The sequence below is a fragment of the Haplochromis burtoni genome, unplaced genomic scaffold, assembly GCF_018398535.1.
Source record: "Haplochromis burtoni strain Fernald_Lab_line unplaced genomic scaffold, NCSU_Asbu1 Contig_1256, whole genome shotgun sequence".
NCBI classification, from domain to species: domain Eukaryota; kingdom Metazoa; phylum Chordata; class Actinopteri; order Cichliformes; family Cichlidae; genus Haplochromis; species Haplochromis burtoni.
In genome coordinates, this window is record NW_024583617.1 from 38,611 (window position 1) to 46,634 (window position 8,024).

The following is an 8,024-nucleotide window of genomic DNA, read 5'->3' on the forward strand; positions in this document are numbered from 1 at the left end:
TATATATATATATATATCTAGAAGTCTAATGTGTTCTTTTTTTACTCTTGGGTATCTGACTAAAAATGATGTCAGCACTATTTCAGGATTACAGTTACTGACATGGATATAAATACAAAAACAAAAAACAAAAAAACAATATGCGAATACACTTGATTAATATAGTAACACAAGAACTAGTGTTACTATGTGTGTATATATTATGTATACACCTGAGCATTGTAATCATATGGAGCAGTCATATAATAATTCTTGATATGAGTTTTTACCTATAAAATACACAGTGGTATGTCTCAAATGTAGGAAATTGACTTTCTGTAACAAAAACAAAATAACAATAAACAAATACTTAAAAAGGTCCATCAGTTTTATCTCTCAGCTGATGTTTAGTTATTAGAATTTTAATACCAAGCAAACATTTCTGACATGTTTCTTTATATTTGAAATAAAAATGACCATAAACCAGACTTTATGCCAGTTCAAAAAATTTCTGCCTGCAGATCACATATCAATATGTTCAAAAACTACTGAGATTAAATGTGAAAACTGACTTTCTGTATCTATAGACAGTAAATTAAATTAAACCTGCACAGCTCTCTTTGAGCCTGTGACTGTAAGCAGAAAATAAAATGGAGGAAGGTTGTAGTTTAAAGTTCAGTTTTACCTCCTCCGCTGTTTGTCAGTGTGACAGTGGATGTGTTCAACAAACAAAAGTAAAATAGATTCTATTTCTGCTGTTGTGAAACTATTTCTGGAATCATTTTCTACTTAAATCCAGCTCATGGCTCAAATTTACAAGAAATCAAGAAATGAAGAAAAGGAAAATTTCATAAAAAACCCAAACAGGAGTGACTCAGCTGGATTAACCCTTAAGGACCCACAGTGACACTGATGTCACCGCCCCTTTACACTTAGAGAAAAACTATTTATAATGGTTTATCTTTGACTTTTAACTAATAAAGCCCTAAGTGATGTCTACTGCACAAACTTTCTTTTCTTTTTGCAAAGGTAAGCTTTTACTCATTCAGCAATTCTAAACTTTAGATAAGATGTCATAGGTCACTTGTAACCTAGTTTGTTAATATTTCTGAAACAATTTGATCTAGAATTAGTTTGTTAAATATCGCTGTGACAAATATGTCACATCGGGCATTAAACTCCAAATTTTCTTTAAAAAAACTGATGTGACATATTTGTCACAAAAAGACAAAAACTGATCATTTGCTTAGTCAGTTTAGCTCATTCAGTTATTTTAAGTAAATGTATTCTTTGTTGTTAATTCTCAGTCATATTTAACTAAATTCAAGCATAACTAATTTATTAAATTACCTAAATTTGTGATGGAACTTTACTTTAGCTTTGTCGAGGCGTTTTTCAGTTACCCCCATTTTTTTTCATTTTCACTCTTTTGTAGAATGGATAAAAAGAAAAAATATAGTGTTCAAGATGCGCTGGAGTTTATCACTGCAAAGGACAGTGAGTATGAGGGATGTGAAAGTAGCTCAGATGAAGATTCTGAAGACCCTAATTACATCCCCACAAAGACGTGGAGTTTGATGAATCAAGTGAATCCAGTGATTCACTCTGTTAATGAGAAAATGGTACCCTTCAAGGGGACACACAGCCCAATAAGGCAGTATGTGAAGGGAAAGCCCCACCCCTGGGGATTGAAAATCTGGGCCCGGTGCTCATCCTCTGGTATGCTCCATGATTTTGTTGTTTATCAACTGGGAAGAAGACTTTACTTGGGATTGGAGGAGATGTTGTGGTGAAGTTGTGTGAAACTCTGCCAGCTGAGCAAAACTACAAAGTTTTTGCTGATAACTTCTTCTCCTCAGCCCCACTTGTGCTCACACTTCTTCAGCGACAGATCTACTTTGTAGGAACACTTCGTGGAAATCGCTTAGCAGGTTGTCAGCTTGAAGATGAAAAATGTCTTGCCCAGAGATCCTCTATCTGTTGATGCCAGGGTGAATAAGGAGGAGAGCATGGTTATTGTGAAGTGGTATGACAACAATTCTGTTACCCTCATCTCATCCTATTGTGCAACTGAGCCTCAAGGTCAAAAGGCCACACATTGTGAAGGAGTACAATACATTCATGGGTGGTATAGACCCGCTTGATGCCTGCATTGCAAGGTACAAGTACCACATGAAGTCACGGAGGTGGTATCTCTACCTGTTCTGGCAAACCATCATGCTCGGTGTTGTCAACACATGGTTGATTTACCGTCGTGACTGCAAGCTACTTGGTGTCCAAAAGCCACTGAAACAATGAAACTTCCAGGCAGAAGTTGCCACAAGCCTGATCCTTTGGAAATCACACAGGCTTTAAAGGGTTAATCCCCATAATAGAACAGAGAAAACCTGACTCAGAGTGGTCAAAATATTTATATATTCTTTTTATTCAATCATTTTCCGGAAGAGAGAGCCCTGCACACCCCAAAGGCAGTTGCAGGATCTCTAACATTTGACACTCAACATGTGCCTTATATGATGTTATTTCTGTACTTCAGACGTCACACACATCACATTATAAACGAATTCCTTCTACTCAGTTCCTTTTTTCTTCGTGTCTCACTTCCTGTGCAGCTTGCAATAACTTCCTCTTTCTAAAGTCTTTTGCCAGGGGAACCCGTCACCCTTCTGTCTGAACTTAGTTTAACTCTGTCTGGAGCTCATAGTCTGCAAAAACAGAGTCTAGTCTCAAAGCTGGCCTTCTTATATACATAAAACAATATAATCAACAAATACGCATTTAAAATATATATTTCAAATCTCAACAACTGTCTAGCTCAGCCCCCTGTTCTAGGCTTCCGAGAGTTTTCACAGAGTCAGAATCAGAATCAGAAATGTTGAGCAGGTTTACAACATTAGGAAATTGCTGTGGTACTTAGTGCAAACATACTGTCATATAATGCTTAAATAGACATAAAAATAAGAATAAGAATTAAAAGTGCTAAGTAGATAGATATATACATGATATATACATGAGTACAGGTGGTGATCAGTGCCAAACATGGAATGATGCAGTGAACACAGCGTAGGGTCATGTGTTAGTGGTGGGAACAGTCATATGGTTATTGTTCATGTGTCCAACAGCAGAGGGGAAGAAACTATTCTTATGGCGAGAGGTTCTGGTGCGAATGGACCGGAGCCTCCTGCCTGAGGGGAGCAGGTCAAACAGACTGTGTCCAGGGTGAGAAGGGTCAGCTGAGATCCGGGCTGCACGCCCCAGTGTCCTGGAGGTGTACAGGTCCTGCAGAGATGGGAGTCTGTAGCCAATCACCTTCTCAGCAGAGCGCACAACACGCTGCAGTCTCTGTTTGTCCCTGATAGTGGCTCCAGCGTACCACACGGTGATGGAGGAGGTGAGGATGGACTCGATGATTGCAGTGTAGAATTGCATCATCGTCCGTGTTCGCAGGTTGAATTTCTTCAGCTGCCTCAGGAAGTACATCCTCTGCTGGGCTTTCTTAATGACGGAGGTGATGGTGGGCTCCCACTTCAGGTCCTGGGTGATGGTGGTACCCAGGAAGCGGAATGAGTCCACAGAGGTGATGGGGGTGTCAGACAGGATGATGGGGGGGGAGTGGGGCTGTGTGCTTCCTGAAGTCCACAATAATCTCCACTGTCTTCTGGGCATTCAGCACCAGGTTGTTGTGGCTGCACCAGCCATTCACTCTTCAAACTGATGCGTCAAACCAGGGATCAGGTGCCATGTTGTACCAAAAGCAGAATGGAAAGCTTCATGTGATTACTTATGTTTCCACACTTTAACAGCAGCTGAGAAGATTTACTATATTCATTCATGACACGGACAAGGTAGAAGCCTGGGGGTGCTAGTGTTAGATTTTCTTTCTCTCAAGTGGGCAATCACAGAAAAATTCCCTGATTACCTATATTATGCACCATTCTTCACCATGTAGAATAAGCCACTTACCTATGTACTGTCCACTGCCAAACGGAATGCATCAGGGTGTCGATAGGTAGCAGAACTGGCAGATTTCCACTTAACAATTAAATATCGGCCCGGTAAGGAAAATGTGGATGCAGACAGCCTCTCCAGGATGCCGATAGACATGAAAACATTTATCTACACATGTATATTTATTTTCCTCAAAGCGCTTTAGAAAACACTTTCGAATGTCATTAAAGTGGTGCTTATGGCTAGGGATAAGGTTTTAGTTCAGGATAAGGTTAGGGTTAGGTCTCAGCCAGAACCCAGGATAGGAACGCCGGATGTCACCTTTCGCGTACCTAAGGAACGCCTCGGGACTGAGAACTGGCTGATCATACTGTATTTTTCCCATTCTCTGTCCTCTTTTCTCATCCAGGTTCCTTCCTCCTTCATTCTCGCCCCCAGTTTCCCTTCTCACTCACTTTTCCTCTTCCGACATCTCCATCTCCCTCCCCTGTTCTCTGTCCTTCTTCCCTCATCCCGGGTCCACCTTTCCCTATACCCGTCCTCCCATCTCCAACTTTCTCATTTATTTTCCCACATTCCTGTCTCACTTCTCTGTCCACCTTTCCTGTCCCCCTGTCCCTATCCCTGATGTTCCCATTAGTTTTCCCCATTCTCCTTTCCCTGTCCTTTGTCCTCCTTCTCTCGGCCCAGGTCCACATTCTTCCATCCTCTATCTCCCTTTCCTTTCTTCTCCTCTTTCCCTAACGCCGGGTCCAACTTCCTCATCCCACTTTTCCATTCACCTTTCCCCCATCTGTGTCTTCCTTCTATGTCCAGCTTTCCTGACAGTGGATATTAAGGTCAGTGCCTAAGGTCATTAATACACTTATAAAGTAGTAACTGACCCTGCATATCCAGAGAGTGTGCTGCAACTTTCTGTCTAAAAACTCCACACTGTTAGAAAGAAAGCATCACTGACAACCAGTCAATATAAATACACACTGAGCTCTAATATTTCTATTTGTATAGATACTAGGAATGTCAGTGGTCTGATGTTGGCCTGTTGGCATGATTTAAAATAATACAATTGTATTGATATAGCCATCAAATCACAACACTGCTTGCCTCAAGGTGCTTTATACTGTAAGGTAACGATTCAACAATAGTACAAAGAAAATGGAGAAAACCTATGACCCCTTTTGAGCAGGTGCTCTGGAGAGGTGAAAAACACAGAGACAAACTGAAGCACTGAGGGGTGAAAAACACTCGATCACTTTCATGCTCAAGCTGATTTTTAAATATGAACAAATCTGACATAAAAACATCCACAAATAACGTTTTACATCAGTTATCCTGTCTGTAGAACACGTGATGTTTATATTCATTAAAATCAAATTGACGGTACTGATCTTCTTGGACTAAAGTAACAAAGGGACTCAAATTAAATTGAATTTAGAGTTTTGTGGTTCCTAGTGAGGCTGTGTGAGAGAAAAGAGCTGATCAGATTTTCACTTTTACCTCCACAAATGTCCTCCTGCTCAGAGCTGCTGTTCCTGTTTGTCCACAAAGAACAGAAACAGAAAGAACAGAATCTTTTTCTACTCAAAACAAACTCATGATTCAACCTTTAAGAATCTAAAGAACATTGTCTGAAGGCAGATTCTGAATGTTAAAAATAAGATAATATTGTTTTTATTCATGTATTTATTTATTCACTCATTTACTTTTTTAATGAATGATTGACTGATTGATTTTTGTTTATTAACCCTTTCTCTTCTTTTTCTCTAGTTTAAATTTCTGAGACAGATGAAAAAAAATCATCATTTGATCAAAATAAACCTGCTGAATAATTAATAAACATGTCTTAAAAAGACAATTTAAAATGTTTAAAATTTCAAGTGTGGAGGTGGTTGACTGAGTTCCATTTAAATATTCCTGTTTATTTTAGTGGATCACAAATCTGTCTGAGTAACATCAGAATAGTTTTTCTTTGTTTTTAATCATGTTCTTCACACTGCCTTGAATGAGCCACAGATCCACACTTAGATGGGTGACATGTGTGGTGTTTTATTTAAACAGTTTATGTCATTGAGATCAACACTTTTCAAGTTAAACCTGTGTACAAACTACAGTTTTTAAACTCTTCTCACCTGTGAGCCATGCTCTGAATAATCCTCATCACTCAGGTCACAGATGAACTCTAAGGTCAGACTTCTGCACTGCTTTTGAGCGCTTTATTCTCCAGTGTGTGCCTTTATGTTTTTTGTGTGGCATGAATTATGTTCCCATTAATTTTTTTCCTCCGTTCTTTGGTTTTTATATGTGTGCACGGTGCATTTTCAGGCTATTATCAGTTCAGAGTGAGAGCAAATTCACAGCAGTCTGTCTGTCATTTAGAAAGTTTCTAGCATTTATTCACTGACTTTGAATCTTCTGGTTACATAACGATGTCTGCATGTCTCTCTTGGATTAACAGAAAAAATGCTGCAGGTTTTCCTTGTTAAAACTGGAGAAAAACAAACAAACAGTTTTTTACGATAAAAAAGCTCACAACATGGACTTTACTTGCCTTTACTTACCAGTTGACTGACAGGAGGAATCTCTGAATGTGGAAACATTCATTACCTCTGACACACGCGCACGGACTAAAAACATGCTTTATTTGACTGAAATGCAGTTCAGCAGGTTTTGGATGAGCTAGTTTCTGAGAGGTTTCTGAGCTGCAATGACATGTTTTTGTTTTTCAACACCTGATTAGCATTGCTGTCATCATCCTGCCTACCTCTAAATATTTCCTCTTTGCATCATTTTTCTCTGGACAATGAATCACCTGTTTCACTTTTTCTGAGTAAACTTTAATGACATTAGACTTGCACAGCGCTCTATCATGAATGAAACATGCAACTAAAGTCTTTCAGGTCTGTGTTCACTTCGTTAACTTAACTGGGATGTTTGTTTGGAAAAGTGCGACAGAACTGAGCTCAGTACTTACAAACAAAGGCAAACTCACAGTGCTTTTTTGGAACGACTAATAAAATGTTAAATATGTCAATTCTGTAATTGTAAATTTTTCTTAGTTGATTTATTTATTTTTATTTTGCAGTTGGAAACTGTTTTCTCTGACTGAGCTCCATCTTGTTTGTCTTCACTGACTCTTCATCCCAGATGTTTTGAACGAGGCCCCACATATTTCTGCCCGTTTCAGGCACTTAATAAAACCAGCATCAGACCTTAATATGGAGCATCAGAGAGAAGGAGACAGCTTCAGTTTATTTCAGTGGATCACAGCCTGTGAGATAAGAGCATGTGTAGATTGAGTGGCATCAGGAATGTTTTTGTCAATTTGTTTTCATACATTTGACTTTGACCGACATAATTAGCTCACTTGCTCATGCGCTCAGGTATAGCTAACTACCGTGAGCAAGAATGTGATTTATTTATTTTTTACATTACATGATTTATTTCATTAAACAGTTAATGCCATTGGGATTAGAATTTTTTAAGATAAACCTGTGTACAAAACAAGCAAAAAAAACATTAAGAGTTTTGTTATAAACAACACATCTGTGGTTGATAAACCCAGAGAGCTGACTGACAGGAGTTCAACAGCTTATTAGTAAGTTTGTTTCTCAGAAGCACCTGAAGGTGACATCATATAATTTGGATTTAATCAGCCAACGCTACTTATCATCGTTTCCAAGCTGTGATAGGAAACATCCTGGACAGGTCATAGGTCTGTTGCAGGGTCAGCACACATTCACAGATATACAGCTACTTTAGGATGAATGGTTAACACGTGTGCCTTTGGACTGTGGGAGGAAGCTGGAGTGTCCACACAGGGAGAACATGTAAACTCCACATTGAAAGGCTCGATAGATTCAAACCCCAAAACCTGTTGACTGTGAGGTGGGAGTGCTAAACACTAAGCAACAGCAATCTCTGCAGCACCATGTCCCTTATTCTGTGCACACATGTGTATAATATAACATCTTAAACACCCATTCAGAAAGTGGGGATTACAACAGCTACTTCACCTTAAATATCTTAAATCTTAAAGATTTAATTAAGAGAACTTTATCCATCCATCCATCCATCTTCATCCGCTTTATCCAGGGCCG